The sequence below is a fragment of the Syzygium oleosum genome, unplaced genomic scaffold, assembly GCF_021117445.2.
Source record: "Syzygium oleosum isolate NSW1041296 unplaced genomic scaffold, Sole_v2.1 Sole_v2.34, whole genome shotgun sequence".
NCBI lineage: Eukaryota > Viridiplantae > Streptophyta > Magnoliopsida > Myrtales > Myrtaceae > Syzygium > Syzygium oleosum.
In genome coordinates, this window is record NW_026607518.1 from 2,064,178 (window position 1) to 2,083,440 (window position 19,263).

Here is a 19,263-nt window from a genome sequence, read left to right on the forward strand (position 1 = left end):
TAAAAACGCATCAGATGGAAATTTTAATTAATGGAGGCCTCACGTTAAGCCAAATTTTAAAAGTTGAGATTCTTGGTTTAGCAAAGAGATTGTTTAGGTGCTCGATTGTACAACGGACAAAAGTTCAAATATTTGTGACGCGATTTCCCCTTTCTAACACACTAGGTATATTTATAAGAAATCGATCCTTACAAAGTATATAAAGTATCACTTGGGTCGTTTTGGACCAATTTAATTAGGACCATGCATTAACAATTAGGAAATTAAACATGATCAATCGAGATAACAAAAGAAGAATCATTGCTGGAAAACTGGTGGTGGATATATAAAGCCAATTAGGGATGGCATTGGTAAGTAAATGACCTTTGACCTTCCGGAGGAAGATATAAGTGCAAGCATATGTTAGTTCCAACGATGCGGTCCATTGGTTGGCACAACTAGCGCACTCAATTCTTAGACCTTTAGCTCTCTTTATATCTCCTGCACAATCATCGATAGGTCAACCACCGAAGATCTTCAAGCTCTAGCTGTATCAAGAAACATAGGGGTTGGTTTACCTGAATACCCATCCCCCTCTTTTGCTCTCTGACATAGGTATATAGATAGTACACAAATGAAGTACTCAATATTGGACCCACAAGACCACCGGGCGTGACAGTCTAGCGATAAAGAGCTTATAACCGTCTTTCATAAGAGCACAAGTTTGAGCAACATTGTGAGTGAATTTCCGGAAAGATTGTATCTTCGGCGTTTGCTACCTCATGTGAACAAAAACTTCCTGATTTCTGGTATGCCGGTAGGTATGGGTGAATTGAGTAGTTATGACTCAAATCAAATAAAGGTTAATAGCTCCTTGCCTAGATCTACAAAGGCTGCAATGCTCACCTGTGGTTGACGACCTTTGCCAACCACCGGCGAGGCCGCGGACCGGCGGAGGGAAATAAGAGAAAAAGAAAAAAGAAAAAGGAAAAAAAAAAGAAAAGGGGAAAAAAGAACAAAATCAAAAAAATATTTTAAAATTGCAAAAATTGTTTACGTCAACAATGTCCGGCCATAATTGGTCGGATGTACTACATTGGTAAATCGTCAAAAGGTTTAGGACTGAATTACCACCAGTACAATAGGTTGAAGACTTTATTGGTAATTTTCCCCTAAATTTGCACATTTTAACCCAAATTTTAGTACTCAAATACATTTTCAGCAACGATTTAGGACTCGATTGAATCAATATAAAGATTTTGGACTCAATTGCATTCCATCCATAAAGTTTAGGACTTATCATGCAATTATTCCGGAAAAAGGAACCAAAGCTTTATGAACACATGAATCATCCAAATCTTATCCCATTAGTCAATTCTATCAAGGATTGACGGAATGATCCGTCCAGAGCAATTTCAAGCGATCTTATCTAGAACCCTGTAATTTAATAAATAGGTAAAAACAATTTGACCGAGAAAAAGAGACGAACCAGTCTGCCCACTTCAATTTCTTTGTGCAGGCCCTTGACATGTACCCATGCCAATTTCAGACAAATGGCCTACCGATCAAACCAGAAAGACGGTCAACATGTATATAAAATCAAGCTAATCCCCACGCGTGCATAGGAGAAAATCTAACATTATTGGATCTTAGCTGTTTTTCTAATAGAAGAGCTAGCAGACGTGTATATGCATTGCGTGTGCGCGCAAGAAATGGACATTTGAATGAATTAAAATTAAAAATTATTTTGTCATGAAGTGGTTGAATCATTATATAATGAAAATACCTATTGATTAAAATGCACAACCCTAAGAAATTTGCATAAATGTGTGGTGAGAGAAAAGTATTTCAAGAGTTAAACATTTTTAAGGTTGGTTTGTCTAGGTTAGAAAATATCCAAATTTTTAAAATTGAAATAAATGAAATTATGAACTCACGCATTTATCCATGAACACAATATATGTGAAGTAAGTTATTAAGGGTAATTGGGGAAAAAATATTTGATCATTATTGCATTGGATTCAATGTCCTACAGCACAATTCAAGTGAAAGTGCCATGATATTCATGTCTGTTTTTCTATATTTATCAAGATATTATGGAATAACTACAAAATGGTCCTTGTACGATTGCCCATGTCAAACTTTGATTCTTATACTTTATCTTATGACACATTTGATCTTTAAATTAATCTGCGATCACGATTTTGGGACGAATTCCAAAATCGATGGGAAATGCCACCTAAGCACCAAAGATGTACACATGGCGCTAAAGTGCAATAAATAAATTTATAATGGAGAGGAGATAACAATAATGATCCCTGTACTATTGCTTCTATTCAATTTCGGTGGAAAAATTACCAAGCATAGTCATGAACCTAATATATTCTTGTCAATTCAGTCATAAACTTTTAATTATGTCAATTAAGTTTTAAACCTTCTCACGTTTTGCCAATTGAGTCCATCGGGCCAATTTTGACAAGAAGTCGCTAACGTGGATGCTAACTATCCTACATGATACAGCTGGCACTAATGTGGAAAATTTTAAATAATATTTTAATATTTTCTGATTTTTTTTATTAATTTTCATTTTTTTCTTTGCATTTTCCTTTTTTTTTTCTCTGTTCCTTCTTCACTTATTCTTTTAGTGCGCCATGCAACCATTCTCCGCCCGGAATAGATTCCGGTCGAAATGATTCTTTTTATCTCGTGCCCTGAACCGATTCTAAGCATTTCAGGCATTTAGAACACCAAAATTTCTATTCCCGAAATAAGTAAAGAACGTAAACGCGTTTGTAGAATCTGCATAAAATTTCTTTTTATTAATAATATTTTAATAACATTTTAAATATTTTAATATTTCTTTCTTTTCTTTTTTTCTTCTCCTCCTTCTTGGCCATGGCCGGTAAAATATTTTTTTATAAATATATTGTTTATTTTTTATAAATATTTTTTATTAATAATATTTTAATAAAAAATATATTTATTGAAAATATATTTTTTATTTTTTTGCCATGGTTGTCAGCGTAGGGTAAATATTTTTTTTATTAATATTTTTTTATTGAAAATATTTTTTTATTTTTTCGCCATGGCCGGTCGTCCGCCATGGCCTAAAATTTTTTTAGTAATAATAATTTTTTTATTTTTTTTCTCCATGGCCTGGTGCCGGCCATGGCCTAGAATTTTTTTTTATTAATAATATTTTTTATTTTTTTCTCCATGGTTTGATCGCTGGCCATGGCCGGTAAATTTTTTTTATTAATAATATTTTTTATTAAAATATTTTAATCTGCTGATACGGCGAGGTGGCCCTCACGCCGGACATTATTTTCTATTATAAAAACAAGAAAAAGAAGAAGAAAAAAACTCGATTCTCATTTTTGTTCCTTAATCAAGAAGCTACTTTTTTTTATTCTTGATTCTCGCTGGCCTAAGCGATTCCGGCACAAATTTGCAAGAATTTGTGCCTGAATAAAAAAATTAAACAAACGGATTTCTATTCCCAAACCGATTCTGAACAAAAGAACGTAATCAAACACTATTTGCAAGTTGCTGCATGCGCAACCTTACCGTGGTTGGCAAGGATCATCGGGCCCTCGCCTGCCGCTAGAGGTGGTAAATGGGTCAAGAACCCATATATTAACCCATATTTAATAATTGTGGGTTATAAATGGGTTGGATTTAGTTTTAAAAATAGACTTAAATGGGTTATTAATGGGTCGCTTATTAACTTAATGGATCTTAAATGGGTATCAAATGGGTCATAAATGGATTTACCCAATAAGCTTAAGTGAAATTTTCAATTTTTTTTTAATTTTTTGATTTTTATAATTTTTATATTCTTTTTCTTTTTTTCTTTTCCTTTTTCCTTTTCTTTTTTTTCTTTTTTCTTCTTCCCCTGCCCGTGGCTGGCCATAGCGATGGCCTAAGGCACTCCAACCAACTACACTTAGGGACGAGCTTGCCCGGCCTCTAGCGAGCCTCGAGAGGCTGGCGCCGGCCTTGGCCTCACTGACGCAAGCTCGGCGAGACTCAAGCTCGCTAGGAGGCCGGCGAGGCCTTGGCCTCACCCAAAGGCAAGCTTGTCCCTCGCCTCGTGGCCGGTCACTGGTTGGGGAAAAAGAAAAAAAAAAAAAAAAAAGAAAAGAAAAAAGGAAAAGAAAAATATTTAAAATATGATTTTTTTAAAATAAAAAAATAAAATATTAAAATGAGTGCTTAGAGGAAAATATGATTTTTCATAACAAACGACGGAAAATATTTTTTAGTTCATTTCCAGGTTTCAACAAAATATCGGAAAATATTGTTATTTTCCTAAAAACATTTTCCAGAAATGTTATATTTTCTGCGAAACAAACGGAGCCTTAATTTTTTTTAAAAGATTTGTATTGCATGATGATGTTGTAGCAATGCAAATTTTTAAAATAATTATCAGAAATAAGCTTTCCTATATTTAGTTAAATGGATCGAGTCGGGTATGGGTCGGGTCGGGTATAAGTCAAGATTTTTGCCTTGCGATAAATGGATCGAAAACAGGTTAAATGGGTTAAGTTGGGTCGGACCATTTATGACCCGATCCAAACCCGACGCCACCCACCCATTTAACAGGTCTACTTGCTGCTGGGCAAGGCCATCACGGCTTTGAGCGAAGGCCACGAGCCCTTGCTGGCCATTGGGCGAGGCCAGCGAGTCCTAGGCAACTGCAGTGAGGGCTCGCGCCCCTCACTTAGATCTGGGTAAGGGCTGCAGCTCTCACCAGCAGTCAGAGAGGGGTGCCCCTTGCCCAGCGGTTGGCGAGGGGCACCCCTTGCCCAGTGGGCGGCTAGGTTGCCACGTGCTAGCCGGCGGCTCCTGCAGGCCCTTAACAATAAAGAAAAAAAAGAAAAGAAAAATTAATAAAAATTTCAAAAAAATTTGCGTTATGGTTAGTCATGCCACGTAGGATGGCCGGGTCACATGTGTCATTATTATTGGTTATTAAATTGGCCGAATAGACTGAATTGACAAAACGTGAAAAGGTTTAGAACTCAATTGGGACATTGAAAAAGTTTAAAATTGAATTAGCAAAAGTGCAATATGTTGAGAACTTTTTAGTAATTTCCAATTTCGGTCCACGCACTTTTTACTTTTCAAATGTTAGTCCCCAAACTAACCTTGGATCCTGTTTTTTGGACGAATTTAACATTTTTCCATCCAAATGTAAATGAAAAACGCTAACAAAGTGCTTTAAACTAACATAACTGAATTAGCAAAAATGTAATACGTTGAGAACTTTTTTAGTAATTTCCCAATTTCGGTCCACGCACGTTTTTACTTTTCAAATGTTAGTCCCCAAACTAACCTTGGATCCTGTTTTTTGTTTTTTGGACGAATTTAACATTTTTCCATCCAAATGTAAGTGAAAAGCGCTAACAAAGTGCTTTGAACTTACATGTTGCGTCAGACATGTTATAGTTACTGCAAAACTTAGGGCACGAATGATCCACGAATAGATTTTTGGCAAGAAATAGAAAAATCTATTTCCTTATTACCGATGTGAGTTTCTGAACAATTTGATGACGCCGATAATCTATTACATAAAATTTCTCTTCCGTAATAGTAAATTCATTTTATAACATTATTATAGACAAAATTTTTCCCTCTTAAGCTCTTCTCCATTCATCAACGGTCGGCAACCAATGAGGGTGGCCATTGGGTGAGGTTGGCGAGTCCTAGCCAATTGCAGTAAGGGCTCACGTAATTATGGGTGCGGGTCGGGTTTGTCTGGGTCATAAATGGTCCGACCCAAATTGACCCATTAATTGGCGTTTATGACCCATTTATTCATAGTGTAAATATCCCGACCCATACCCGACTCTAACCCACATACCCAACTCATAGGCCCTTAACAACAAAGAAATAAAACACTTTTATATTTAACCTAATCTAGGAATACTTGTTTCTTATGATTTTTTTAAATTATCGCTAAAACATTTTATGCAATACAAAGCTAGTGAAAAATTTTATAATTTTTTTTAAAATTAATCTGTTGTTTGTGAAAATGCGACATTTTTAAAATATTTTCCATAAAGTCATTATCCATGAAAATAAAAAATTATGACGTTTTATGAAACTTGAAAATAAACTAGAAAATATTTTTCGATATTTGGTATATAAAATCTGATTTGATTTTACTTTGTGCATTCATTTTAATAATATTAATATTTTTTATTTTTTAAATCGTAATTTTAATTATTTTTTCTTTTCCTTTATTTTTGCCGATCGCGGCCGCCCACGCGTCGCCATTACATTTCAAATGTTAGTCCCCAAACTAACCTTGGATCCTGTTTTTTGTTTTTTGGACGAATTTAACATTTTTCCATCCAAATGTAAGTGAAAAGCGCTAACAAAGTGCTTTGAACTTACATGTTGCGTCAGACATGTTATAGTTACTGCAAAACTTAGGGCACGAATGATCCACGAATAGATTTTTGGCAAATCGGGCGAGCCTCGAGGCTTGCGGCGATCGCGATGAGGCTCGAGCCTCGCCCGAGGCCGGTGAGCTCGAGCCGCCGGCCTCCGGCGAGGTCGCCCGCCCGGTGGTCGGTCACCGTGGTCGACCACCGTCGAAATTAAAAAAAAAAAAGAAAAAAAGAAAGAAAAGAAAAATAAAATTAAAAGAAAAAGAGAAAAATAAAAATAATTAAATTTCGATTTTTTTAAACATCTTTATAAAAAGAGAGAGTGTGGATGGGTCTAGTGGGTGGGTTGGACATGGGTCCAAACTCAACCCATTTAGACCAATTTATCTTTAAGCTTTAAAATTTAAAACCCATTTAATGTTGACTCTTTAAAATTAAAGTGGCCCATATATTTAACCCATTTATTTTTAAATGGGTCATATATGGGTTTAAGACCCATTTTGACACCTCTAGCGGGTGGCCAAAAAGGGTGGCGGTGGGCGGTGGCCAAGTGTGGCGGGCGGTGGGAGGCGAGGGTGAGCAATGGAAAGAGTTATTATTTCTCTTTTTGTTCAAGAAATAGAAAAGTATACAATTTTTACTTTTCATTTCTGTTCCAAACTATTTTTGGACTAAAAATTTGTTCCAAAAATAGAAAAATGAAATTGCGTTACCAAATAGATTTCTGTTCTAAACCTGTTCCCGGGAGCCAAAAAAAAAAAACAGATAAACAGAATAGTTATCATGTGTGCCGTTAATGACCTCGTAAAAGTTTTCTATGAATGGTCAACATGTTACAACTTTTTCATCATCTCAATGGTTCTTTACTCGCAAGGGTTCTGCACACTTTTGAAGTTAGATTAACAATCAGATCCGTTCGTAGCGTAGATGAAGTACTAATGCACTCCTAATAAGGTGAATGTTTACTTATGCATCACCGTAAACTCGTTGCAACCTATCGGCGAAATTGAGACCAATTAAAAGGAACTCTACTTCATATGACCGTGTCTTTTCTTATGTTAAATTGTCCTCTTTCCCTTGTTTACAAGCTAAACGTACCTAACCGCTCTATTCCAGGGAGAATGATCCAAGTTGCATTAACGAAGATGACGAACAATAAGAACAAACCTAATGAGGTTGCTGCAGGGAGTAGTTTTAAGGTTTTGTATCACATGAGCATACCTAGTGGTACTTAGACATAATTTATCGAGAGCTCTTTTTAAGATGCCATTCGAAGAAAGTTTGCAGCTTCTCAGTGCACTATTTCCCTCTTGTTATCTTTAATCAATGCCTTAAAATTCGAGACATACCCTGTAAATATGCTTAACAAGTGCTTTGGGACTAATTTTTAACGAGATTCGAATACAAAAACTACTTGCTTGAACTAGTCTATGTCGAAAGTTCAAATGAGATTGTGACACAAAGCTTTCTAGAAAGCTTTGTCTTAGTCCCAGGGAATAAGAAACAACAACCCAATATTGGTTGTGTCATCTTCCTGTCAGGACAAACAGAATTTGAGAACAGAGACAGGACAATTTATTTTGGTTTGATGGCAAATATCTGAGGATACAACAAGACAATCCTATTTTGGTTTGAGCGAAGGCTGCCTTCCAAATATTTTAAATTCTTAACTTTTGTTTTCTCTCTTTTTGGAGTTTAGGGCTACTTCCATTCATCAGCATTAGCAACAATATAGTTGCAGTCACACACAACAGCACTTTGTTAAAAAAAAAGTTTCTTTTCAGACTTTTTTTTAATGTGATAATCTAAGAACGAATCTTAGAGAATCATTGAGGCTATGTCACAAGACAGCGGTGAAAATAAATAGAAAAGCCCAAGACATGTTAAAAAGAGAGGTTTCAATTGTCTCACCATCCAACGAATTAGGCCTATATGCCGCATCACTTGTGTACACTCAACCGACGCCGGGTTATGTCCTCGTCCAAAGAGCTCTTGTCCATTGATAAAGCGATGAACTAAGGAAAAAATTGAGAAGAAAGGACACAAGGACACAACTCCATTCAATGGGCCATATGTATGGACATGTATCAGGGCTAATGGAGCCTTCTCATGGTTTGTTAGCTTTTAACTTCTGATAATTTCTTCAATTTCTCTCTATTTGGGTTTGGAGGTGAGTTCTATTTTTGGTTTATCACTTTTTTGTAAGTTTTGTTACCCACATATCACGTCGTTTTAGCCCCCAAAACATTTAAAATCACATATACTAACATTAACATGTAAAACCATACACAATTTTGATAATTTTCCGAAGTTTATTTTTTGTTTGTCGTTGTTCAGATTTCGAAAGCAAACTCACGAGCAGAATTAAAAAAAAAAAAAACACTTAAAAGTACAGTAGAAGTTCCCGAGTGGTGATCGAAATATTTTGGGCTAGACCGGCCCACTAGTCAAAGGACTCAAAGCCCCTTGATATCTTTAACTTCTTGCTCTTTCTTCTCTGCTACCTGTTCGCTTCGCGGTCTTAGAAAAATTCTAACCTTATCTAATTCTCTCTCTCTATATATATTAGCATTCTGGTTTCTTTAATTCCTACGAGTGTGCAAGAGACGGCTTTTTATTAATGTATGAGAGAATTGAAAAAAAACGAGAAAAATACGGTTCGGATGGACTTGATCCATGGTTTTTTGTTGATTTCCGGTGACAGATGGTTGAGAGGATGGGGGGAGAGAGAGGACCACTGGAAGAAGTGAGTACGAACGGTACTTACACAACTTCCGACTAAGCGACTCGAAAGAAAGCAATTTGGAGACCTCATCCATATCTCCGGGGAACATAGGTGTGATTGGCCGAGCGACGTAACCTGAATGTTCAGGTTCATTTCTTGATTTGTTGCTTGCTGCGAATTGATTGTTGTTCCATGCTCTGGCTTCAAGCTACGCTTAGCGGAAAACGGAACAACGATATTAGTTTCATCTGGGGGGTATGGAACCTTTACCTGTAGTCGTGTGACCATATCTTTTTGGGATCGCCGAAACCTTCAAGTTTGAGCCTCACTGGAATCTCCTTGCAAAATAAGATTAAGATGATTAGCACCAAGAATTCGAGAAAACATAATTGAAAGACAGAATTTTGGAATGAGTTACCTTTGTTGAAATGAGCAAATGAAGGACCTATTTACAGTGAAATTTCGGAAACAAAGGGGTATGATGCATCTCAAAAGGGGAATGATGCATAGGATAAGCGAAAATGTTGTGAAAGGGCCAAAAAATAATGGACAAGACTGGATGCGTGCCAAAACCGGGCTTTGAAAAGCCCGGCATGCCCGAAACGAACTGGGAACCGCCCAGGCCCGCGCAGCCATGAGGAAAGGTCACATACGGGCGGGTTGGGCCGGTCACACCTAGAGGTGTCAAAATGGGTCTTAAACCCATATATGACCCATTTAAAAATAAATGGGTCATATATGGATAACTTTAATTTTAAAGAGTCAACCTTAAATGGGTTTTAAATTTTAAAACTTAAAGATAAATAGGTCTAAATGGGTTGAGTTTGGAACCCATGTCCAACTCACCCACTAGACCCATCCACACACTCTCTCCCTCTTTACAAAAATGTTTAAAAAAATCGAAATTTAATTATTTTTATTTTTTCTCTTTTTCTTTTATCTTTTATTTTTTCTTTTCTCTTCTTTTTTTTTTTTTTTAATTTCGGCTGGTGGTCGGCCACGGCGACCGGGGCAGGACGACCTCGCCGGAGGCCGGCGAAGCTTGGCCTCGAGGCTCGAGCCTCGCCGATCTGGCGAGCCTCGAGCTCGCCCGATCCCGACGACCTCGAGGCTCGCCCGATCCCGGTGAGGCCAAGGCCTCGCCTACCTGTGGCGAGGCTCCAGCCTCGCCGATCTGGCGAGACTCGAGCTCGCCAGCCTCAGGCGAGCTCGACCTCGCCGGATCTGGCAAGGTGGAGCCTCGCCCGAGGCCGGCGAGACTCGAGCTCGCCAGCCTCGGACGAGGTCGAGCTCGCCTAAGGCTGGCGAGCTCGACCTTCGCCGACCTCGGTCGAGGCTCCACCTCGCCAGATCCGGCGAGGTCGAGCTCGCCTGAGGCCGGCGAGCTCGAGTCTCGCCAGATCGGCGAGGCTGGAGCCTCACCTGTGGTCGTGGCCGGCCACGACGGCCGGTGATCGGCCAAAAATAAAGGAAAAAGAAAAAAAAATAATTAAAAATAATTAAAAATAATTAAAAATTCGATTTAAAAAATAAAAAAATATTAATATTATTAAAATGAATGCACAAAGTAAATCAAATCAGATTTTATATACCAAATATCGAAAAATATTTTCTAGTTTATTTTCAGGTTTCAGCCAAACATCAGAATTTTTTTTTATTTTCTTGAATAATGACTTTATGGAAAATATTTTCTAGAAATGTCGCATTTTTCGTAAAACAAACAAAACTCAATTTTAAAAAAAATTATAAAAAAATTTCACCAGCTTTGTATTATATAAAATGTTTTAGCAGTATAATTTAAAAAAAATCATAAGAAACAAGTATTCCTAGATTAGGTTAAATATAAAAGTGTTTTAGCAATATGGGTCGGGTCGGGTATGTGTTGGGTATGGGTCGGGATATTTACACTATGAATAAATGGGTCATAAACGGGTTAATGGGTCAATTTGGGTCGGACCATTTATGACCCGATCCAAACCCGACTCGACCCACCCGTTTAACAGGTCTAGTCACACCTCTTATGGCCTGGCGTTGAACAGGATATGTGGTGCATGCCCGATTGGTCGGCGATTGCTGCCGGGCAGCTGCCGACTTCATTTTGTTCTACAGGTCGATTGAGGCTCAGACCAAATTTTAGGGGACAAGAGCGGATTGTTCGAAAAAGCAGAACGAACCATCACAATTTGGGTCCACGGGGACCACTAGAGAAGGAATTGAAAATCACCATTAGAAGACGCGGCAAAAGACAACGTAGTGCTTCCTCTTTTCTGCAAAACTCTTTTGTGGTATTTTGGTTTCTTCAATCTTGGATCTCAACATGTCATTAAAATGCTTCATCTGGACCTCGGGACGTTAAGAAGCTAGGGACCGGGTTAGACAAAAATACTGTCCCAACATGGAGTAAGGACGTGCAGGTATCGGCATATTAAAATAAGAAACGTATCTGTAAAGCCCGTCCCGATTAGAGGGGACATGCCGCGAAGGCCTCCAGTGACGATGAACTCCTGGGCAATCAATCATCAACCACCGCCCCACTAGAGAAGGAATTGAAAATCACCATTAGAAAAGCGACAAAAGACAACGTAGTGCTTCCTCTTTTTCTGTAGACTTTTTTGGTGTTTCTTTTGGTTTGTCCAATCAGTTTACAAGTAAGGGTGGGAACTCAGTGGCTTCCCGGAACGAAACCTTAAAACGAGTCCGAGACTCAGTGTCATGTCGTGAAAAACGTGAGCCAAGTGACGACGAAATCCTTTTTTGATCTGCCTCCGTTTTCTCTCCTTCCACATTCAGACGACAATGGCGACTGACTTAATTTACGCTCCTAATCTTGTCATGGGAATTGTCCCATCAGCCTTGAATCTATTATACGGATGCCAATCCAGTTATAAATTTTTTAATTTTTCCAATCGAGTCTTAGACCTTTGTGCAAAATTTCGATGAGGTAATGGTATGCCACGTAGGATGACCGGCGATAATTGTACCGCCACATCGATCCTCGCGAGGGTCGCCCAGGCCGCGAGGGTCGAGCCCTCACCAGATCCAGCGAGGTGACCCTTGCCTGTGGCCAGTCGCGGACCTTCACCAAAGTACTGGCCACAGGATAAGGGAAAGAAAAGAAAGAAAAAGAAAGGGAAAAAAGAAAAAAAATAGAGGAAAAGGAAAAATATTTTAAATATTCATTAAAAAAATAAAAAAAATATTAAAAAAATATCCATGTTAGTGCTGGCGTCGACGTCAGCAATTTTCGGCTTAAATTAGTCGAATGGACTGAATTGGCATCAATGTGAAAAAGTTTAAAACTAAATTGATTAACGTTTACAAAATGCGGCGCCTCTCTTGGCTGCCACAAAGTGCAATATGTGGCACTTCAGTTGTTGACCAAGACCATGCAAGCGGCAGGGAAGAGGGAAAAACCGAGAATTTAGCCTTCGAGGCTCGCCTCTCTCCGGTGAGGTCGCAATGGCGAGGCCCGACTCGGACGTGAGGCGAGTCGCCGACAGGCGAGGCTCGCTCCGGCAAGGCCGCCTGCAAGGCGAGGTCGAAGTTGTTGACCAAGGAGGGACAAAAAGTGGAAAAAAAGAAAAAAAGGAAAAAATAAATATTCAAAAAATGAAATATCAAGCGGCAGGGTCAAAGACCGGAAAGACTAAATGACACAAAACAAAAGGTTTAGAAAACCAATTTAAAAGGTTTAGGACTTAATTGGCACCAAAAAAGGTTTAGGACTAAATTGGCCTGCACCAATAATGCAAAAATTTGGACTTTTTCACGTTATCTTCCTTTCTTCTCGGCAGTACCCAGACCCTCTCCCTCCGTTCTGTCCTTTTTCGCGTACAACATCGCGATCTCACACTGTTCCATCCCGCCGGTGACTCCCTTGCTCAGCCAGCCCTCGCGCCGTCACATGGCTCACATCGTTTCATTCGTGCCGCAGCTCAACACTTGGCTCGTCTCGGATCGCGGGAGGCCAGCCAATAACCGAAAGTGCATGAATGTGTTGTTGAGGTGCTGGTTGCTAAAATGCGTGCGTGCTCGAGGTTGAATGACACCAAAACTAGGCGGAATCCGTAGACGTTGCAGAAGTCAGATTCGGTCACGGATCGACACACGGTTTTTGCCAAATTTATACAATATTGTGTGGTACGAATTTGTTGGGGCTTTCTTCACGAAAGTTGCACCTTATTCTTTGTTATATAACATACCTTAATTCTGAATTTTTCGGACTTCATATGACTATATTATATTTGATAAACACACGATTTTTAAGTCAATTTTTCAAAAACCGGTACTGACCTTTACACGATTATGATTTTCTACAAAATTTTCGGCAAGGAATTTAGACAAGTGTTGTTGACACCTAAATTTTGACGATCCAGTCAGTCGTTCGTTGCATAAAAAATTGGGGATCGATCCCAGTCCCTAGACAAAAAATTAGTTAAATTGGATATAGATTAGAAGCACTTGAATTTGTATTTAGGCTCATATAGTTGCATTTGCATTGGACCGGCGGCGGATGGACTCGAGTGAACTGCTCTGAACTTACTAAAATTGGACTAAGCCCGCGTTCAAGAAAATTTTTGGCCAAGCCCATGAACATTATAAGAGCTAAAATTTTCATTGGAAAATGTCGAGTTGGAAAATATTGGTTTGTTAATCTTGATATTATCACGATTCAAATTGAATGAATTGATATTATCACAGAGATATTGCAATATTTTCTTTGAATCAAAATAGGAAATAATTGCAAGCAAAAAACCTAAACTTTGCCTATAAATACATTCACTGAGGATTCTCTCAGGAGGAGGCACCCAATTCATACACACGGCCACAAGAAAGAGAGAGAGAAGCAGAGGAGTCGTGTGGCCATTAGAGAGAAATCGTGAGGGGAGCTTCACAATTTCACAATTTACGACAGCGAAGCACAACACATTCAAGAGGCCAAAGAAGGAAAACGTAGAGAAAGGGGGGAGCTGCACCACATCCTCTGAGACGTTTTCAACATGCAGCAAATACCAAAAGGAGAAGACGTTCACGAAAACTCCTTCGCCCAACGCCAGCAGCAAACTTCCAGGTGGCGAGCAGCTTCCCGGGTGTCGTTGTAACGTCAATCTTGCAGCCTTACTGCATCAGTCACGAGCTTCTTTCCCATCGACACCAGCTCAACGGCAGACCGACGAATCCCAGTTTGGTGGTTTCAGTGATCATCGAGCTATACTGGTCCTTTCTTTTGCAGGTTTCCTTGGAGAGATTCTCTACCGTGACGGCAAATTGTTGCACCCCACGTCGAGTCCGTAGTGATTTACGTTGCCGTGCGCCTTTGAGATTGAAAGCCAGCCCCTTTTCGCTGCTACTATTGCCTACGGCCACCGCCAAGTCTCTACGGTGGTGTTATCCAATCCCTCGACGGTTCTCCATGGCGATTCCTCCCCGACGATCCTGTTCAGTTCCGAGACATTCCCATACCGTGAGTCGGTCCGTCGCCCCTCTCGTGATTCTATTTTGCAGGTGACGGGCCAAAAATCCCTGACGATCCTTGAGCGACCTCGTCGCCACTGCCATTACCACCGCTTTTCTACCACCGTCGGTCGTCCCGTGATCCGCAAACCCAATCCGGCATTAAGCTCGAATTTGGAAGTTATCCGTAAATTAGGTAAGAAACTTTATCCGATATCATTTCAAATATTTAAATTCCTAATTGGAGTGATTTTGTTGTCTTTGGTTGGTTAGTAGATATATTTGAATGATGCATGGCATATTCGCAAGATTCCAAAAAATACACTAAGTTAGGAAATTCCTAACTTAACAACGTATCGAGACGACTATCCGATCTCAATCATGAGATACGATACTCGGTGGCACGGAAAATCTCTATCTTATCCATAACCATTTGGATACGATAATAGATTTTATTTTGTTCTCAAATTCAAACGACTAGCCTTCCATCAATATCCATAACCACATGGATATGATCGTCGGTTTATATCGTTTCCTTAATTCAAAGATAGTAAAACAAATCTTGCGGATTGCGTGAATTGTTTGAATGCGGTTGTAATCTTTGTTTAATTGTTTTTTTTAATAAAGAAAATCCAAAAATATGTTAGTTAGGATTTAAATTAGAGGTTTTGCATGTGTAGGGAACCCTAAATGTATCTAGAAGATAGGATAATTATTTAATTTAAATTAGTACTTGAGATAATTTATTTCCTAGTTTAAATTAGGTATTATTCTAATCCTAATAGATTATTTAGGTTATTTTTAGATTCCGAATTTCCATGAAAATTCCAAAAAGAATGAGTTACTTTAGGATAGATTAGGATAGATTGCATTATTAACTTGAGTAACTTTTAATTTCGAATTTTAATAAAAAAATATCAAAAAAAAAGAAGTTGTTAAATTGCATGTTATTTTAGGCATTTTTTTATTCTGAATTTCATTGGAAAAATACCAAAAATAAATCATTTGTCCGTCACTAGAATTAGATCACGTCGACGCATGACATATAGTTCGCATGCTAGGTTGCATTAATCGCATGTCATTTTTGCACGTCATTGCATATAGGTTAGTTTGCATTTTAATAAAGCGCAAACCCTAAAAAACACCTCGAGTGCATTATTTTGTTAATTAGAAATCATATTAGGATTGTCTGTGTGATTTTTTACTAATAATGCAGATGCTTGCGTTGCATTAAAGTACGTCATTCTCCTAATCTTGCAATCTATTTATTGCTTTCTTGGGTGTCAAATTGGTGGTTTGCGCGCCCGCATGAACACCTCGCATGTTAGTGATTAGGTAATAAAATTGATCCAGACTGCCTGCATAAATATTTTTGAAAAGAAAAGGTACCGAAAGGGCGTTAGACTAGATCTAGCGTAACCAAGTCCCCGAGCTTAGAATCTCTGGTTCGTAGGAATAAAACATATCTCCCTATGTTTTATTTAGGTTTCTAATCAACCTACCACAAATACATTAGTGGCGACTCCAAGCATGAAAACTTTTGCATGTTAAAAACTTAAACCGTAAGTTGCGAATTGGTAGGGCTTGGGAGGGCCCGAGTTAGGCTTAGTCTTAATAATCCATTAGCTTAAGAAATTTAGGTCGCGACAAGTGTTCTTCATGAAAGTTGTAGATTACATCTTAAACTATAACATATAAAGTTTCCATGATTTTTAGATCTCATTGAACCTGTGATATGTCTATCTTTCTGTCCGTTTGAGTTCTGGAGTTAAATTACTGTTTTCAGGTTTGTCCGAATTGTTGGGAATTGTAGAAGCCAAACTGGGTTTCGAGTTCTTCATGAGAAATGTTCCTCTAGGTCTCGTCTATGTTGTGTTAAAATTTCGTAATTTTGAAGCTGATTTACTTAGGTAATGATAGCGATTTCTGAAGGCGTGCAAATTGCCTTTATGGGGCAATTTTGGGATTCTGGATGAAATTCCTTTTTTTAACTTGTCTTTTAAGATTTGTATTGCCGACTAATGATTTTTATACCATTTATATGATTTATAAGTGGATGCAGGTTGGTTAGTTCTCTGAACTCAAGTTGTTTCCTTAGCATTAGCAAAGTGAATGATATTTTAAATTGAATTATTGAATTGCTGCACCATGAGTGTGACTGTTCCGTCAATCCCCCTGACGTCAATACCCTAGGAGTTGGGATGCCTGGAGGGGTAATTGTGTTCCTCCATATGCCTGGGGGTAACTGGGTCCCATATGACCTCATGATCTAGGAGGGGTGCGAGATACCTGAGGGGGTAACTGGGTTCCCTCGGATGCCTGGGGGTGTAACACGGTTCCCCATATGTCCTCGCGATGCTGTGTGGGTGCGAGATGCCTGGGGCGGGGTAACGGGGTTCCTTGGAAGATGGTGCCAGCTAAGTTTTGAATCAAAAGTGATTATTAGTATTGCTACATTTCACTTGCGTTATTGGTTTACAGACCCTAAGATGTCTTCCTTTTTATACCAACTTACTAGTTTGGTTTTGAAGAAGGTTCTTCGACAAGTTGATTTTAAAAATGATTTCATATATTTTATATTTGGAGTTTTCCTTGCATGTGCAGTGATAGGTTTATATTGTATAGACTGGTAAACATTTTACTTGCTCAGTTTATGCTCATTGGTTGTCAACTGTCCTCTTTCAGATTAGTAGTCATGCTGATTCTGCCTGCCTCCACCTCGATTAGCTATGGTGTCCCTGTCGATTTCTCCAATCATATTACTGAGTTTGTGGATCTTGATTTCCCGAAGGTTGTTTTTGTGAAGTGCATTTGCGTTCTGATCGTAGACATAGGATCCCCAGGGGGTCCAGTGCTCTTGGGTTTCGTAGCAATGTACACCCGAGTTGGAGGGCGACTGGTGGGACCTCTCCCACATTCGGGAGATTACGAAGCTGACGATGGTAGTAGCGGGGTAGAGTGAGACGGGGACTGGAGGATGGTGGAGTAGCATTTTTGGAGACCAGGCAGTGATTTTTGGACATACTATGGATGATGGACAGGTGACATTGTATATATGTGCTTACAGGTTGGGAGGATATGACTGATGGAGCTTTTAGTGTAGCCAGGGACAGCAGGACCCTTTTTGTTCCCCAATGTACCCCGACCTATGTCGCCTAAATTCATAAATAAGAAATGAAAATGAGATTGTCTGGTTCATATCTCCTGCGTGTGTTCCTTGAATTTTATATGTCATGGGTTGTTCTTTGACCATACACGCTTCTGCATGCATAAAAAGTGAAAGAATACATTAACTGCGTTAGAGATGACGTACTGGGGACGCCACATTCGACCTCGCAGCTTCTGGCGAGGGCTCAAACCTCGTCAGATGCTAGGCAAGACACGACCTCGCCGGATTTGGCGAGATGGGGCCTCACCCATGGCCTGGCGAGGTTGAGCCTCACCCATGGCCGGCGAGGCTCAACCCTCACCAGATCCGACGAGGTCGTGTCTCGCCCAACCGCTGGCAAGGCTAAGCCTCCCCAGCGATTGCGGGGTCATGGCTTTCGACCTTGTCAGATGGCCGCAAGGGTAGCCTCACGCTGGGTTAGGCGAGGCTCGCCCTCGTGGCCTCTGGCGAGGGCTCGAGCCTCGCCGAGATTATGCCTCACCTAGCCACTAGCAAAGCTCGAGCTGGCAAGGCTCGAGCCCTCGCCTAGCCTTGCCAGAGGCCGCAAGGTTGCAGCCTTCGACCTTGCGGCCACCGGCGAGGGCGAGGGACCTCGCCGACACTAGCCTTCAACCAGTCACCTGAAGAAGAAAGGGAAAGAAAAAAAAATGAAAAAGAAAGAAAAGAAAATAATTTTTTTAAAAAAATAAATAAAATGCGAAAAATATTATTAAAAGTTATCACATCATCGCCGGCATCCACGTCAGCAGTATCCAGCCAAAATTATACGAAATGATTGAATTGACATAAAGACAAAAGGTTTAGGACTGAATTCACACCAAAAGAAATTTCGGATTAAATTGACACTAATACAATTAATTTAAGACTTTTATGACAATTTTCCTTCAAAATCTCTATCCATTTTAATTGCATTTCTATACCCCATCCCGAAAGGGGAGGGTGGTACAATCATATATGCTTAGAACGGTCTTGAGCTAAAGAGGCGACACTGAAGATGACATCATCGAGGGAAACACTTGTAAGAAAGATGAGTACTTGCACGTTACTTCCTTGAACAATGAACTTTCGTTGTAGTCATTGCGCTTTCCTTTTGGATAAACAATAATTATTACTTCAAATTGGACTAACTCATCTTCTTGACCAAAATAATCTCTGATAATTTTTGTTTAGCATCATCACTTATGCAATCTTTCTATTTTCTTTCAACTTCATTAACCATGTAATAGGGATTATATTGATAGAAGAAAAATGAGCAAACCATTTTCAGGTAACATTTAACAACTAAACAGACGGAAAAACTGGCAATTGCCAATAAAAATAAAAATTCTAAAAGGTAATCCGTAATTTTCCAAAGATCGGGGGCCATTGGGCAACGGTGACAAAGTTGGAGGAGTTCATCAGTAACATTTGAAAGTTCAAAAGTTTTTGCAATTTTGAGGTATTATATTAATAAGTGTCCTTTGATGAAAGCACCTGGCAATTCTTTAAGACAATTTCCTAGATTAATGGGGCCAACGTGGGAACTGAGCAACATGCTA